This window comes from Poecilia formosa, unplaced genomic scaffold (genome assembly GCF_000485575.1).
Source record: "Poecilia formosa unplaced genomic scaffold, Poecilia_formosa-5.1.2 Scaffold130, whole genome shotgun sequence".
Lineage (NCBI taxonomy): Eukaryota > Metazoa > Chordata > Actinopteri > Cyprinodontiformes > Poeciliidae > Poecilia > Poecilia formosa.
The window spans coordinates 916,355-933,146 of NW_006800069.1; the positions used below are offsets into that span (position 1 = coordinate 916,355).

The 16,792-nt window shown below is 39.5% G+C and overlaps 1 protein-coding gene across 2 annotated transcripts in view; it reads right to left on the minus strand.

Annotated features, from left to right (window-relative positions):
- The window catches only part of htr2cl1 (5-hydroxytryptamine (serotonin) receptor 2C, G protein-coupled-like 1), a 166,989-nt gene that overhangs the window by 40,057 nt on the left and 110,140 nt on the right, over positions 1-16,792 (minus strand). For both annotated transcript variants that reach the window (XM_016676238.1, XM_007561729.2), the window contains one exon: positions 3,768-3,940. The gene's annotated coding sequence lies outside the window, so the exon portion shown is untranslated. The remainder of the gene's footprint in view (positions 1-3,767; positions 3,941-16,792) is intronic.

Sequence of the window (16,792 nt, forward strand, 5' to 3'; positions counted from 1 at the left end):
GATGCTTGACAGACTGTGGAAATGGGTGAGATGTGTTTTACTACGCGTGGGCACTAAAAGTGAATGGCTGAGTGTGATTTCTTGAGTTTTCGTGCGCCTCAGAGTGTGTGTGTTTAAGAGCCAACACGTTTACAGACGGACCTGAGCCCTAAGCTGAGATCGCTGCAGTGGGCAGTGGGTGTACGAAACTGCAAGATTAAGACACCAAGCGTGACCATATGGTATCCAGTCGCTAACATACACAAAGAGACAGAATTCCCGCTTTGCCTACTTCACCACGGGGGTGTTTGTAAACTGCTCAGTGTGTGCAAGTGTTTTCATTTGCCTCTATTTTGTTTGTGTAAATGGCTGCGTGTACAAATTAACCGTCTCTGCATAAATGTGTCAAAAAAAAATAAAAATATTTTGGATTATTAATGCCTGTGAGGGCGAACACGTTGTGTAAACCTAGGGGGGTGTTATTTATTACAAGTCATGAAAAAGCTCACAGCTTGCTTCCTCTGATGTCGTTTCCGGAAAGTTGCACAAGTCGATTAATATCTCTGTACACGAGAAGACACATTACGCTTTTTTCTCTCTCTCACTGTTTGACATTAAATCAGACTAAACTTTGCCTGTTTTACAGCTTAAGCCATACATTATTCATATCACTGTCAGATTCGAGTACAAGCATTTTTGGGATATCCCACACCCAAGAGTCCTGATCTGAGGCTGATGGAGAATGTGCAGAGGGCGCTAAAGATTTCAAAACACCTCATTTTAGTGCAACGACTTTTTGCCGTGTTTCATTAAGCAAATGTATTTTTGCCATTTCAATTTGCGCAAATTCTATGGTTAATGGAAATGCAGGTGCTGCAAAAAAACAAACAAACGACGAAGTTGGGACAACATTGTAAAATATCAGGATTCTGTCTTGACTTGTAAAATATTTTTTATGGTTATGCGCCACCAATATTACAACGTTTTATTCAAATGAGCACCAGTGAGCAGACAAGGTCAGGTTCTAGAGTTGATGGTTCAATGTGTTTAAATAAATGTGTTGATGGTTCAGTGTTATTTTGTGTGTGGGGATGGGGGGTTTATTCCTGTATTTATTATTTTTCTTTGACATCAAACTGCCAATGGGACCAAGGATGGAAATCAGCATCCAAACTATAACCTTGTGCATTTACGTGTAAATGTTGATTAATGTTGTTCCATTTTTAAAAATGAACTTGAACTTAAAATTACAAAAATGTGGAACACGAGTAATAAATCTTTTAAATCCAAAAATGCTACCTTGTACCACACACTTTATACTGTAAAAAAGAGGATAAATGAGATATCAGGATGCGACTTTTATGTCACTTCTTTCAGATTAATTATCTTACTTGTAAGTACACTGAGGGAAAAACATGGCAACATAAAGCTAGTTGCTAGCTAATTTACTTAATGAGGCTGCTGTATATCTAATAAAAATGACACATTATGATGAATTAGGGATTTAAAGAGCGGAGGATTCGTAGGAAATCCAGTTGCGACACAGTGACAATTTCTAAGGACAACAAAGGATTAGCTGTGCAAGCCATGTTGTAATGCGAAGTTTATCACTTCTCCCATGAACAGTGCGTAATAGACAGGCTGCTTCCTATCCTCCCCTCTGAGCAAAAACATCAGCATTGTTCACAGGAAGCTAAACAGCACTGCAGGCAAACCATTTTGCTGGTCTGATAAAGCAGCAACACATCACAGCGAAGTCGAACGGAGCAGCACGGAGAGGCACGAAGAAGAGGACCGGGAAAGTAAAAAAAGGATTCCAAGTCACACAACACGCAACCAATTACTTCACTCCGCTGGACAGTAAGTTGTTATTCAACCAGTGCTTATCCTTTTTCCTTTTAATCATTTAGCTTTAGCCTTAAACCTGGCATGAAAACAGACAGTTCATTAGCATACAACCAAAGATTAGATGCAGCCTGCAGAGAGAATAATTGTGCGCCTCGGCTAACCACTCGCGTCCTCTGTAGATCATAATTGGTGTTGTGACAGCACAACACATTCTAGCCGACTTCCCGGAGAGAAACCACGCAGATCCAGCTGGAGAATCATAAAGGAATCGTGCCGCCGAAGCCGTGGAAAGGCGCAGATGTCACCGCTGTCACCTCGCACTTCGCCGCTGGGACAAATTGGTGCTGCACTAATCTGCTCTGTGAGATAAAGAAGTGGAGGGCGGCAAAGTGAAACAAGTTTCAACGGATTAGAGTTTTACTCTTTTCTTAATGTTATTTTTGATAAATTGTATCAAATTTCAAGACAAAATGTTGTTTTTTAATAGCATATTTTTAAGGTAGGATATAACATTTTCTTAGCTTTTTAGCCGTTTCTCAAAAAACATTCAGTTTTTAAAATAACAAAAGTCTAAATCCAACAAAATGCGATCCACAGTCAAATGTTGACGGTTAGTTTTGTCTGTAGAATGAGATTCTGACACTTGAACAAATGGAAAAAATGAAATCAATACGAAAATAGCCAAACCCGAACTGAAGGTTGGTGAACTCTAATGATGTTGCCTCAGGAACGCAGGCGAAGAGGCAAACATGATTGACAAACAGCTTCCTGTAACGAAGACAGCGAGGAAGCATCCTTTTTTGTTTAATTGATCGATGTTAAGAGTCCCTGACAAAATACAACTACGGATTTCACACCTGTACGTGTTGAACAGCCGGTATTTAATAATCACAGCCATTATCGCCTAAAGTTTTACCTCAAGGTGAAACGACAGTCTGTGGCCCTTTAAGGCAAAGACTGAAGCGACATAATCATCCACTGAAACACTTCAGAAATATTCAGAAGAACAGGAACAGACATCTTTATCATTTAAATTAATTTAATAAAACATTTATTCTTACCCGTTTCTGTGCAATTTCATCCGGTCTTGTGTATAATTCATTCGGTTGCATGCGCTGTCTATGTTCACACTGCCTGCCTTAACGCTCATTTCAGATTTATTTGTGAAAATCTTTTTTTTTTTGGTCGTGGTTTTTCACATTTCCAAATATGTGCAACTTGTACATGATATTCACTGCAGCGCACTGACCTCTGTGTTTTTACGAGGCTTTTCTTTGTGTGGTTTCGGGAACTGATGGTCTGATGGGACGACCCCCCCCCCCAGCTTCCCCGACTGACATTTGTCGGGCTCTCCTTAAGAATTGCACTAAGACTGTGGAAGTGTTAGGCAAAATTATTTTTGTAGCTCCAATCTGTGCAAATCTATGGTCAATGCAGACGCAGCTCATAACTGTTCCTCGTAAGCTGTTGATTTTCTTCAGACTGGCAGATGATGTGCTGATTTTTTTTTTTTTTTTGTAGGTGTTTTCGCCTACTTCATGCTTACAGGTTTGAGTTCAGTGTTTTGTTGATTCTGTTGGTCTGACAGTAGCCTTTTTCACAGCATTGCATATGGTGTTGATTTAACGAGTCGTTAAAGTAACAGATTGTTATCTGTATTGTCAGAGGAAAAATCCTAAGTGATGGATGGTCTTGCAGATGAAAAAATCCTCCATGGAACAATCAAGTAAACGGCAAGTTGAATGAGTTGGCTTTAAATCTAAGACAACAATTAGATGCTCAAGGTGTTAAAAGACAAAAACAAAGTAATTTGCTAAATTGGTCAGAACTTTCTAGCTGACAACTCATAAATCAACGAGACAGACAGAAAAAGAGAGAAAGTGAAGACAAACAGATTTAGAGAGGAGTGGTCTCTTCCTATCTGGAATCTGGTCACTCACTTCTTCTTCTCTCCCGCTGATCGACGTGCTGGACCTTTTCCGCTCATTTCTGTTACCGGCAGAAGTCACGCTTGGCGACGCAGCGTCCCTGGCTTGCTCTCTCACCTGATGTATCAATCCCCATGTCATCTGTCACTCCACACATCTGCGGCGAAGATGTGTGCCTTCTGCGCCTGCAGAAGAGGGGGAGGATGGATGGAGGGAGAGAGGGAGGGGAAAAAAACAAACAAAGAGAGGCTGACTTTGATGTTCTGCTGTGAAACACTTCAGATCAAACCTGAGGTAAATGTGACTGAAAACCTCCTGGAACTACAATGACTCCTACACACACCCACACACACAAGCAAGAGCAGCAGCATCACTACGGATCGTTTCTCCTCACTACTTTCATCCAACAGCCTCACAGCGTACGGTTAGATTAGACGATTCTGAAGTTTCAACAGCATCCAAACCCCAAGGATACGAGCGAGAGTAAGAGCAGGGCATGTCCGGGAATTTTTTTTTGGACAAATTTACCTTAAAAAAAAGAAAAAGAAAAAAAAAAACAGCTTGAATTTTGCTAACTTTTGTAGAGATGTATTTTAGTGTGTTTTGCAAGCTGGAGTTTGAAACTTGAGCGTTGACCTCTGCATATTTTTTCCAGAACTCGTCCAGAGCAATTTCAAGGTAATTATGCAGGTGTCGTTTTCAAAGACGCCACCTGGACGTTTTCTAGCTAACAACCTGAGGGGGAAACATTATCAAGGAAGTTCATGAGACATGCTGACGTTTCAAGTTTTTGTTTTTTTGAATGGCAGTCTGTGAGAAGCAGATGGTTCCTTCTCTCCAAAAAAAAAAATTACATTTCTGAAATAACGTGGTAGGAATGGACACCTTCACCATATTAAAAAGAAGCATCTTTTAAAGTGGAAAAAAAAACAAACCCTAACATGTTAAACTCTGCTTTAGGGGAATAGCAGCAAGCATTATTTATCGGAGTTATTCATTCTTACACCTCCTCGTAAAAATAGCTGCTTTTTCGATAATCAGTTTCTCACACAGAAATACAGACTTCCTTAAACATACGTCCAACTGTAGTAGGACTCAGTTGGTTGAATTAATCGATAGCTTTACTTCAGTTAACTGTAAAATTACACAAACTGAAGTCATGAGAATAAATCTGCTAAATGGAAAAACACCGATTTTGAAAAAAACAAATGCTAGGATGGATGTTGATAATTTTTCAGTGGAATTGAAACACTTTTTTTCTCATTACACAAGTCACATTACCAACAGCCAGATGTTACTACTGGCGAAAACGCCAAAGAAGACGACAGGAAGTAACATGAGGTCGACGGTTCGCTTTTGTTTTGGTTTTTTTGGACAATGTGCAGTTGGCTTCATCGGAGCTCTCAAGCATCACAACGGTTTATAAAAAAGTTGAGTGTCATTTGAAGGTGTTGAATTCACAGCTCTGAGGTAAAATCACACATTCTACAAATTCCCCAAGATGCCGCATACGTCGCAACTATAAGAGGTTTGTCATTCCAACGCCTGAATAAGACGCCGTCGTCTCCTCTGATGGTTGATATCACCAAGGCTTAATTATGAATATATCTCATAAGTGTTTAGAATATATTTGAAGCCCTAATCATGAAAATGAACAGAAATCACAACTTGAAATATAGAACTCTGTCTGCAATGAATCTATACACTTTGCTTTTTGAATTTAATTAGTTAAATAAATAAACTATTCAGTTATACTCTAACTGACAGAGAACGGTCCAAAACGTAGTACATAAGTTCAATAAAAATACAGTAAAAAGAAAAACAAACAGAAAATTAATGTAACGTGAGACGCAGGGCGAGGAAGTTAAAGTTAAAGCCAGCAGAGAGAAAGACGAGCAGCGTGCTGCAGCGCTAATGTGAAAGCACGTCATTCACAGTCTCCATCTGTGTGTGCATTGGTGTGTTTGTGATTTGTGTCACAGACGAAGAGGAGTGAACTCGTGATATGAAGATGTTGCTGTCAGCTGCTGTGCTACTGCAAAAACAAAACGGGAGGTTCACAGAGAAAAGAAAAACAGAACACAACGCACGTATTCAACAAAAGACACATTTACATTTCCTTGTTTGCAAGAGATTGAGGTAAGAGCTGAACAGTCACAACCGGATGCTGAACGGTACAAACAGTTCAGCGTCCGCTCCCGTCCGAAACCGGACAGGAGCGTAAGCCACCGGAGCGCGCTCACTCGAGGACACGGCGGAGGGTAGGACACAGCGTTCTCTAAATTAGTCGAGAGGCTCCGATTACACGTAGTGTGCACTCAGCTGCATACAAAAGCCAGAACGCGGAGAGACAGACAAGCTATTTGGTGCCATACACAGTAAGAGAGATAAAAGAGAAAAGAGGGAGCGGATAAAACTCAAGATTCAAAGGACACAAATGATAGAAGATGACAAAGCCAGAGACACTCAGATAATTGGAAGACAGGGAATGACTGCGACACGAGTAAAAGAAGGCAGCGCAGCTGAAGAATGTCAATGGCTCACCATGACATGATGGATTATAGTTTCATTCTGGGAGAGGAAACGAATGGGAAGTGAAGTTAGATGGAAGTAAAGATAGCAGGAGTCAACAATGGGTGGGTGTGAGGGAGCAGAACAGAGCCTGAGCAAACAAGAAGGAATAATAACGTAAGATGTACAGGTGGAAGAAACTTGAGGCTGGAAACACGGAGTACAGAAATGAAAGAGCAAAACACCCAAACAACTGATGCGTTTCTATTCTATTAATCGTAAAGTTGAGCAAAGTGAAATTACGAAAATAAATTGGCTCAAAAAACATTTTTCGACAAGTTTTTGCGCTTTTTTTTTTGCATCACACAAGTCAACAACTGGATGTTAATACTGATGAAAATAACAAAGACAACAGGAAGTAGTAAGAAAATTATAGTTTGTTTCCTTGTTTTGCTCCCTTGTGTTAGTTTCCTTCCCTCAGTTTCTCCTGCCTCAGCTGTTTTGCCTCTAATTAGTTCCCAACGTTCATTATTACCTGCTTTCGATCTGACCCCTAAGATGGTCGCAAAACTTTGAAATTGTTTTCCAAAAATGCCTTCCGTGACTGAACTGTTCTACAACTAAAAAAGGGAAAGTTGATAGAGACATACCCTAAAAAACTCCAGCTGCAAGGAGAGGCAATTCTGAAAGTACTGACTCAGGGTCAACTGAATCTTGATCTGTGGCTCAATTTTTCACTTTTTCTCATTTGTGAAAAACGTGAAAATCGTGTTCCAACTTGTCCCAAATCCTCTATGCCAGTCACGTTTCCGGTCAGGTTTCACAATCTGCCTCCTAGACATGTTTCCAAACATGCTAGAAGATGATGAGAGCATCTCTGATGTCACAGCCGGCATGTGGATGCCGGAGAGATGGATGAGCTTAAGAGAAGCAGCAGCAGGTACGTAGGCGGGCAGCAGTCGCAGCGGCAGTGAAGATGCACTAAGTGAGGCAGCTTAAATGGACCGACCAGATTGGAAGGGTGTGTTTGAGATGTTCTGCTGAGTGGGAAGCAGGAGCACAGTTTGAGTAACTACCTGAATTAGCTTCTATGAATAGCTTCGTTATGAGGATAGATTTAGGACTGTTTGGAGTCATTTTCACCTGAAAACTCAACATTGCCTGAAATATCTCCAGGATTTTTGTTGTTGTTGTGAATGATGATGTATATTTTCTGAGCTGTAATTTAGCATGGTGTTCCCAGCCACACATGGTAAGACCCACACCTCACCACGAGTTTGTTCTCATTTTAGTTTACTTTGTAGTCCCCACTTCAAGCTTATCATCCAGTCTATTGCTTCTTTAGTGAATCTGTTCATTCTTACAAAGTTTATATGGAGCGCACACAAATCAGCACCTCAAGGTCAAAATTAGGCTTTATGTTGTATTGACAGCTGTGTCTTTGCTTCACTTACCCGAGGTTCCTCTATGCCTTACTGGTTGGTCCCTTACGTAAGCTAACATTTACTACGATGTCTCTGAGGCACAGAGTTCAGAAGTTATATTTTGTAAAACTACTTTTTATCCCATTAAAGGTAAAAATAATCAAAATAAAAAATGTAAAAACTCAGAGTAATTCTTCATATTATTTTATCTATTGATTTTCTGTCTAAGTTTGGCCAAGTAGATACGTTTTTGGAGAATAACAAGAAGCATAATACAAATGCAAAAAACCTGAACTTGTAAATGATGTAAAACGAGCTCTACGAAGTAACGGCCCAACCACAATAGGACTGCAGCGCCAACATCTCTGCAGTTTATTTGATGAAAAGATATTAATCTTCAATTATTGGTTTTAAGTCCAAGATAGCCCTGGATTGTATTCTTTACCCCAAGTCCAGGAGGAAAATTAATAAGGAGGAGAAGAAGGAAGAGGAAGTCCAGAGGAAGGAATTGGAAAATGTCACTCAAGAGTCAATAATGGAGGTAATGAAAATGGAGAACTTCTCATTGGTACCAGCACGATGTAGAGAAAAAAAAGAAACTGTGAAAGAGAGAAAGAAAGTGCAACAAGGATGTATTATCACTCAACCGCACATTACACCCACACCTCAACGGGAGAAATTCATTATTTCCTGAAAGTCCTCTCGACTATTAATCAGAGGCAGACTCCGCCCTACGTTTATCGGAAAGTTTCCGTCAGCAGAGTGAATGGAGCGCACTGTGGGGAGGCACAGAGAGAATGTGAATCACGGAGCAGAGGCAGAAAGTTTGTTTCAGGAGTTCTCAAAGGTTTACCAACATTTCATTTGAAGTAGTTCCATGTATTCCTAAAAGTATCATAGGATCAGGCAAATTAATCACACAACTTTATGCAAACTGCAGGAAAAAAAACACAAATATATTTAACATTTTAGCAAGTAAACACTTTGGGAATGTACTGCAATGTCTGGCAAGGGGAAGCCTAATTACAGAACCATGCACAGATACAAACACCCTGTGTTTTTCATATTTTGTTACATTACAACTCCAAACTTAAATGCGTTTTTTAATTAATTTGATATTAGCGTTCACACTGCAAATACACAAAATCTTGCCAAGTATTTCTGTATAGTTTTTAGCATAAACATCTTAGTACACCTCAAATGAGACAAAACTAACAGTAAAATAGTCAACAAGAAACAGGAACTTGTTTTAAGTAAAAAATGACTGAATATTAATTTCTTTTTCCTTTTAAAGTAGTGCTAGATTTTGTCACGTAGCAAAACATAAAAATAATCTCCAACTAATCATGGAACTAGGACTTTTTTTGAAAATTATATTTAAGAACTACTGGCTTAAAACAAGCTCCTATTTCTTGCTGAAAAGTTACTTGTAAGTCAGTTTTGCCTTATTCGGTCACATTAAGCTCATTTACACTGGAAACTATAGACCAAAATAACATAGTAAGATTCTGTGATTTTGCAGTGGTGCATTGTTTAATCTGAAAAGTGTGTCTCTGCGGTTCCATCTGAACAATAAACTTTTCTCCGATCAACATCTGAAAATACCAGCAGTTCCCAGGCATCGGCCTCACACTGCGATAACGCTGAGGTAATGAGTAAAGGGTAATATGGCAGCTCAGAAATAAGATACCCATTGAGAGAAGCGAGGAAATCATGCCAGGTATCATCTTTGAAGGGAAAAAAAAAAAAGTATGTGAGCAAAATCCCACCTGGTGGAAAAAGGTACAGCTGGGGGACAGCTGTGACATTCAGCTTATGATGCTGCCGTTCTCTGGGGAGCAGAGCAGCTGTAATTGATGTTATCGGTGTTAGTGGAGCTGCACGGAGCCTGAAAGCCACTGATGTACAGGTGGCGCAAACCTGATGTGACAGGATGGTCAAACGTACAAGTGGAAAAAGGATGAGGAGCTTTCTTTTAAACATGAAGGTTTTAGTCTGGGCAAAGTGGCTCACCACCCAGGGTGCCATCGTTTCAAAAAGTGGCAAAGACACTACAGGAAAAACAAAAAGATCAATCATATTAGCTAGTCCTTGAGAACATTTTTTGCTGATTATTTGATTGTGAAGTCAATTGGGAATCCGCTACAATGCCGATCATTTACTAACTAGTTCATTAACTCAAAATACGGCCACACAAAATATAGAAATTTAAAAAACCATAGTTAGGTTCCTTTAAAGTCAGAGATTATTGATACTCTTAAAATCAGGGATTATAATTCATTTTCATTCTTTTTCTGTTACCTAAAGAAACGCAGCGGTCCTCGGGGTGCACCCTCATCCATATTTCAGAAATGTTCCCGCCACCACAAACCTGATTAAATGGAATAAATTGCCTCAGTGTCTCCATTTCAGCTAGAAACAATTTGCTCCCCGCAGTCGTTTTCACCGTTTAAGGTTCAACCTGGAGGGAGATTAAATCAGAGTGAATCAAGCCATCTCTGTAATCCTCAAAATGTTCAGGATTTCATTGGAATAAAGAACCGGAGCTGCCAAGGGAGCCCAGACGTCAAAGTGTCACTGTGTAAAATGAAAGAGTCTCTCCGGTGAGTTGAATTCACACCACAACACGTATGTGAAAATAGAAAAAGGGGAAAAAAAGGGAAGAAACTGAGAACAAATGTGAGATTGAAGGTAGAATATGCCGTCTAGTCTGTGTGTGTCCACTTGGTGATTACTTCAACAGCTACAAAGTTAACACTCAGCTGCGATTCCCTTTTCTGCCAGTTGTTAAGACGTTAAGGAGGAAACACTGAGTTAGTTATTACATCAGATCCACAAATATAGCAGATAATGGGCATTGCAAAAGCAGCTGCGTTTCCATTACAAAAGTGTGCAAAACTGTGTCAGTATTCTAAATCATTGTTTAGAAATGTAGTTATAGGAATTGTAAGAGTATTGTTCTAGAAAGGCATTTGTGAGGTCAAACTCTGATATTGACTGGTATTTCACGCTACAGTGTCATGAAAGTTTTCTGTCAGCAGGTCAGTCAAGTTCCTACACACCACATTTGTCCACAGATAATCTTGTTGTGAAAGAGGAGGGCCAGAAACTTTGGAGCATATAAAAGTCCTAAAGGCCTTCGCTTGCCAAAGTATTACTAGTTCCTTTCACTGGAATTAAGGCGCCAAGCCCACATTGAGAAAAAAACACCCTTCTCAAAACAAGTAAAAAAAATATGGAAAACGAGACGTTTTTCCTTGACTGTAAATGAAAACATGAGCAGATGCACAGATCTGTCAGATGTTTGCTAACTGCTGGTGGCTAGTCTGAAGGAGCTGAGCGAGGCGTCTCGGGGAGTGGCTGCTCTGTGAAACGGAAGCTCAGAAGAGGAGTTTGTCCTCGAAGTCGGCGCTCGTCCGTGGTTTTGCACAGCTGGATGGTTGCCATGGGAGATTAAAGTATTTCTCAAGCATGCATGTCAGAATCCAGGAAACACTCCAGGTAAGTTTCAGACGAGGGACTAACAATGTAACATGATGTGAAGCTAAAAAAAAACTACATTTTACATAACTCTGCCCCTTTAAGCTCCGTTTGCCCTTGAAGTTACTTTATCATTTTTTTACTACCTTGCCGTGCCTTTTCCCTGCATTTGGATTTTTTCAACCAGAATCCATTAGCACTCCGCATTTTAAGACAGTACAAGGACTCACAATGAATTTCCAAATTTACGATAAACACTTGTTCATAAAAAGCCATCCCCACTAAAAAAAAAAAAAAAAAAAACCTTGACGGCAATGGGTCAACGCTATGCTAGTTCATACCGTGGTTTTCCGTTTAGGAAAATAAAAATATGTGGAGGGTTTTGTGGACACCAGATGGGGTCCAGTTGTGGCGTGGGTTCTGACTCCGTGTATGTGAGTGAGCGCTCAAGACGGGCTGTTAATACACCAGGGAACAATAATCAGACCGACTGGACAGATGTCCCAGATGGGTTTTTAATGCCTGCATTACGCCGCCAGTAGTGTGTCATTGGCTGTTCTGTCAGCTCATCTAATCACAGGCCAAATTACTTTCCCTGCTTTGTGTGGATTTTGTGATCCTCTGGTTATTTGGCAAGTTTAAAAAAAGTAGAAAATAAACTATATTATTTTCTTCTGATCTGATAAATCTGAATATTTCTTACAAATTGTCAATTTAGTTCCAGCCTCTGGCACTGAAACCGCTGTCAGCCCATGGTCTGAGTGTTTTACAGAGACTTTGTTGTACATTTGTGATCAGTTGATTTAACTGTGAGGCATGTTGTAATCCACTGGCAGAACAGCCTCTAACTCAATTAAATAAACATAGGCTGTTGATTAAACCTTGCAGGAATTTGAAACTTTCTAATCATATAAGGATGAGGCTCGCAAGAGCCAAATGGAAAAAATTAGCATTTCCGTTTGAAAGCAAACCACACTGAATTTAATTTCACAGTGGATGAGTTTGGGGAAAATGTGTTTATCTGACAGCCAGAATTTTATACATGTATACTACTTCTTTTTTTTAATGCAAAAGATAATAAAATTATGTTAAAGTAAAAATCAGTTTTGACATTTTTTATTCTTTACATATTAACAAAAAACATGTGGAAAGTTATTTATTATCAACATAATGGTGATACCCCAAATGCTACTGACTGCATTTAAGCAGCTGAGCTAATTTTAGCTTACACAATATTGTTTCCATACTGAATGGATTAAGTCAGTATCATTCAATGCGGTAGTGATACCGCACATCCTACAGACAGCATTTAAGCTAACATTAGCATGCCAGCTCATTTTAGTTTATACAACGTTTGGATACTAAGTGAGATAAGTCAATGTTGGTCAACATATCCACATACTAACATTTCAGCTAACCTTAACATTGTTGCTAATTTTCAGCATCAGAACCCCTGATTCTGGTTCGATACACACTTTGGCAATACTCTTTTAAATTTCTTCAGAAATGTTCTAGTTGGGGTCTGCAATAGCACTGAATAAGAGAGCAGTGCACTGCCTTGTGAATCTGATGGTGATTTACACTGCGCTATGCTGTCAGCACAATTACCATGGCAAGCTTCCTTGATGACATACTAAAACTCAGACAAAATGGACATGGCAAACAGACAGATGTCTGCGTGTGTCTTCCTTTTTAACGTTAAGCATAAATAGCCGATTACCATGCCATAGATACTGTTCCACTGTCTGCCATGTCTAATTTACAGGGATCCACATCCATCCCTTTTCAAGTATTCTTGCTCATGAAACGCTGGATTATATTAAAAGATTGTCACATAGCCGCCTGGCTCCTCTTGATATGTGTACGTCTGTTGTGTGTTTCTGTACACTTGAGGACTGATTGAAATCATTTTAGGATGTGTTAAAAACCCGATCTTTTTAGTTTGGTTGCACACATGGGAGCTTGGGGTTCAAACAATTTGTCCAACAATCCCCCCCTCCTCCCCACACCTACGCCTCACAAAAACCTTTTCTTGGGCCTAAAAATAAAACCACTGTTAATGTGCAGCTTCGCTTGTATCATCTGCCAGTGCTATTAGTGAGAAAACCTGTATGCTCGCAAACAAGTTGCAAGGTTAACATCGTTTTTATGCTAATTCTGCCACAGATACCTGTCTGGTAAAAAAGAGAAAGAAAAAAAAAACCAGAGGGGGTTTTTGCTTTTATGAGCTCATGGAATTCTGTGAGAGTTTAGAGTCAATGATTTATTACGCTTTTACATAGTTTTCAGCTTTCGTGTAGAATACAAATGAGGGGTGGGGGGAGGGTTGCATATCACTTTCGTGCACACATTTCATATGTATGCAAATAGATGCAGCGGAAAATTGGGAACCTTGTTGAAATTTAAAGGGGGCTACATTTTGGTATTGAATAAGAAAATTAGAAAGCAAGCAGCCTCAAGGTTAAACAGTAAAAACATCATCCACAGGTTGTGTGACGATGTTTTCTCCATGACAACGCTATTGACACACACGCATGTATTAAGATGGATTATAACTTTGTGTGTGAGCGCGCGCGTGTGTGTGTGTGTAGCAGTCACTCCTCATGTTCTTCAACACAATGCTGATTCAGTCGTCACTGAGCTTCTGTGTTAGCATCTGATCGTTGACGGTGAGACAGATTTGACCCAGACATGTCTGGCTTCTTCATCTCTTATAGTTTATGTAAGTAGAGTGTTTGACACAACACTGTTGTTGACGACGGACCTAAATTAAGAAAGGTGATTTAATATCTGTGTGGCACCGCAAAACATAACTATCCTCTCAGCCTGTAATAGCTTCTACTAATCTTACTTTTTGTGGACCAAAGCGAGGAGAATTTGGTTAACAACGTGTCATTTAGCAAAAATCTTGGAATATCAATAACAATTTAGTTCTTTTTAAAAAATATATTTTTAAGGTGACATAAATTTCTACAGTAAATAATGTATACATTTATGACTAAAGGGACTCAGGATAAATGGTGTTTATACATAGTGGCATATATTCGCACTATCCTCTTATTTATTCAGACTCAGATATGTCACTATATATCTATACTGTGTAAAATCCTTCCTATTAATTTGTGTAACTTTTTATTATATCAAGATTTTCTTTTTTTTATATCTAATGATGAGGATCCATCTGAAAATATATTATGGAGTTTATGGGGTAGAAGTTTGTAAGTTTTTTACTTCTTTTCGAACATGCTAAGATTATAAATCCCTTGCATTCGCTGTTTATGTCTGTTACTTTACACTGCTATTATGTTTGAAATACATTTTCTTTAAATACTTGAATTGAAGGATACACACTAACTCACCAAATCTGTGGAATCGGTTGCAGAAAATCTGCAAAGAGGAAGCTAGATAATGAAAAATATTAGAAGTTTTGTTTCCTTCATTTGGCTCATAAGTTGTATTTTACAGTGTGATCACGTATTCAGGCCTTTGCACATCACATTTTAGTTGTAGAATAAAATAAAACTAATTGTATTAATAATAACTGCATTATGAGTTTGACGATTGCAATTCTAAATGTGACACAAAAACTGCTGCTGCTCCAGCAAAACCTAGTTTCAATTTTTGTTTTCGGTAATGACGATAGACGAAAAGTTTGTTTCCCATCAGAAACAAACTTCCTGCTTGAACAAAAATAATCAAGAAGGCGCGAGTTTAACATTACTGCTAATAAAGCACAAAACATTTGAGCTTCAATGGATATTTAATTGTTTTCATTGCTGAGAGATGGATTTTAGAGAAAAATGTAAAGAATAACAAAGTTGTTTTCAGAGATTAGGGGTGCCGAGGGAACAAAACCGGAGCGACACGATGAAAGAACCAGGAATTAAAAGCAGAAAAGACTGACAAATCGCCGTGGAAACCAGGTGATTGCTGGAGTGGGAACAGGTGAGATTGATTAATGGACGCTGAAAGAAGCTTTAGGGAATCATTGACACGGGGAGCTGAGCGGAAAAATGACAAAACCCTGATCGTCAAGGCGAACACGAGGATCACACAAACAGATGAAACCCAATGAGACTGAGCAGCAGAAAAACAGGAAATACAAGGCCAAACGTTAACTCGGTGCACATCAGCAACCAGATTACCAAATTAAAGCAACTCGAAACACAAATTTGTAAAAAAAAAAACCCTAATGAGTACAGAACAAAAACACTTTAAATGCTTGTCGTTTAAAACACCAACTCTTGAATCAAGTGGTGTAGCTTGATCGGATGTAGTTACACGATTGATTTGCAACGAAGCCTCCGGATAGATAAATAAATAACTAAAAACTAAGGGCAGGATGAGGGGGGAGAAAAATCTGACAGGAGTAAAAACATTATGACCCAGAGGAACGTAAAAACAGGCAGAAATAGAGAGACACAGAAGAAATGACATGACTCTTCAAGAAAGGCTGTCAAGGTGCACTTTGCCCTTGAGTGGGCACCGACACACTCCTCCATCTCTCCGCTGTCTTCCCCTTTCAATCCATCTCTCCCCTCTCTCTCTCCATCTCTCTCCCCAGGCCTCGCAGGAAATTTTGTGTGAAGAAGAAGAACTGGTCTGCGAACACTTGGGGAGTTGTGACACATCTTGCTCTCTCGCTCTCTTGCTCCGGATATTTATACCTCACCACATTTCATCGTTGAACCCTTGCCCTTTACTTTCTTCCTCTTTAAATAGTGTATGCTGCCAGTGAACAAGATGACATGTGCAGACAGTGGAAGTGGGCAGAAGATCCATCAAGAAACCACAATATTTCTCTTCTTCGCCTTACACGGGTCGCTTCGGGCCGCGGGCTGACCGAACGAACGGGGACTTTGACGGAGTTGTTCTAGTGTGTAGGATATTTACCGTCGCCAGGCTTGTTAATGCAAAAGAAAACGTTTTTTAGAAAAGGCTTGTTAATTTATTTCCCATATGGCCGTTTCCACAGAAACAGCTGGGACGCGCTTAGGAAAAGTCAGCCACTGACGAAAAATCCTTGGCAATCGAGCGGGTGAACCATCTGCTTCCGACTATCTGGAAGTTTCAAACCAAATGAACTGATTAGATCGGGTTAGCAATCTCAACTTGTCGTCAGAGCTGCTGAAAAAACATTCGCGCATCGAAAGGCCTTCCTTTTCTCAAAAAAAAAAAAAAAAAAACATCATTAAATGTTGGATGAAAGTCCACAAGAAAAGTTCAGCCATGTGTATTAAGTAAATAACCGCAATGTGTTCTTACATAAAAATATGCATATCTATTTTAATAAACTGTAAAATTTCAAAATACAAATGTCAAATACCCATTTAGTTTTCTTTTCTACAAGTATCGTGTGTGGTAATAACGTTTTAGTGACGTCGAAACAAGCAGGTCGCTCACAGAGCTGCCATGACACGCGACAAAAATAAAGGGTGAGCAATGAGAATTCGCTCTGTGTGCTCATATGTACATGCCTTTCTACTATTTCATTTATTTGCCAATAATTTAAATATATCTTTTAATAAAGCCATGCAAGAGTGATGGCCACTCTTGCATCACAAAAGTTCCAGAAAACAAAAATGCCAGAGTAGTCCCTCAGGAGGAGGTTTTCGACTCACT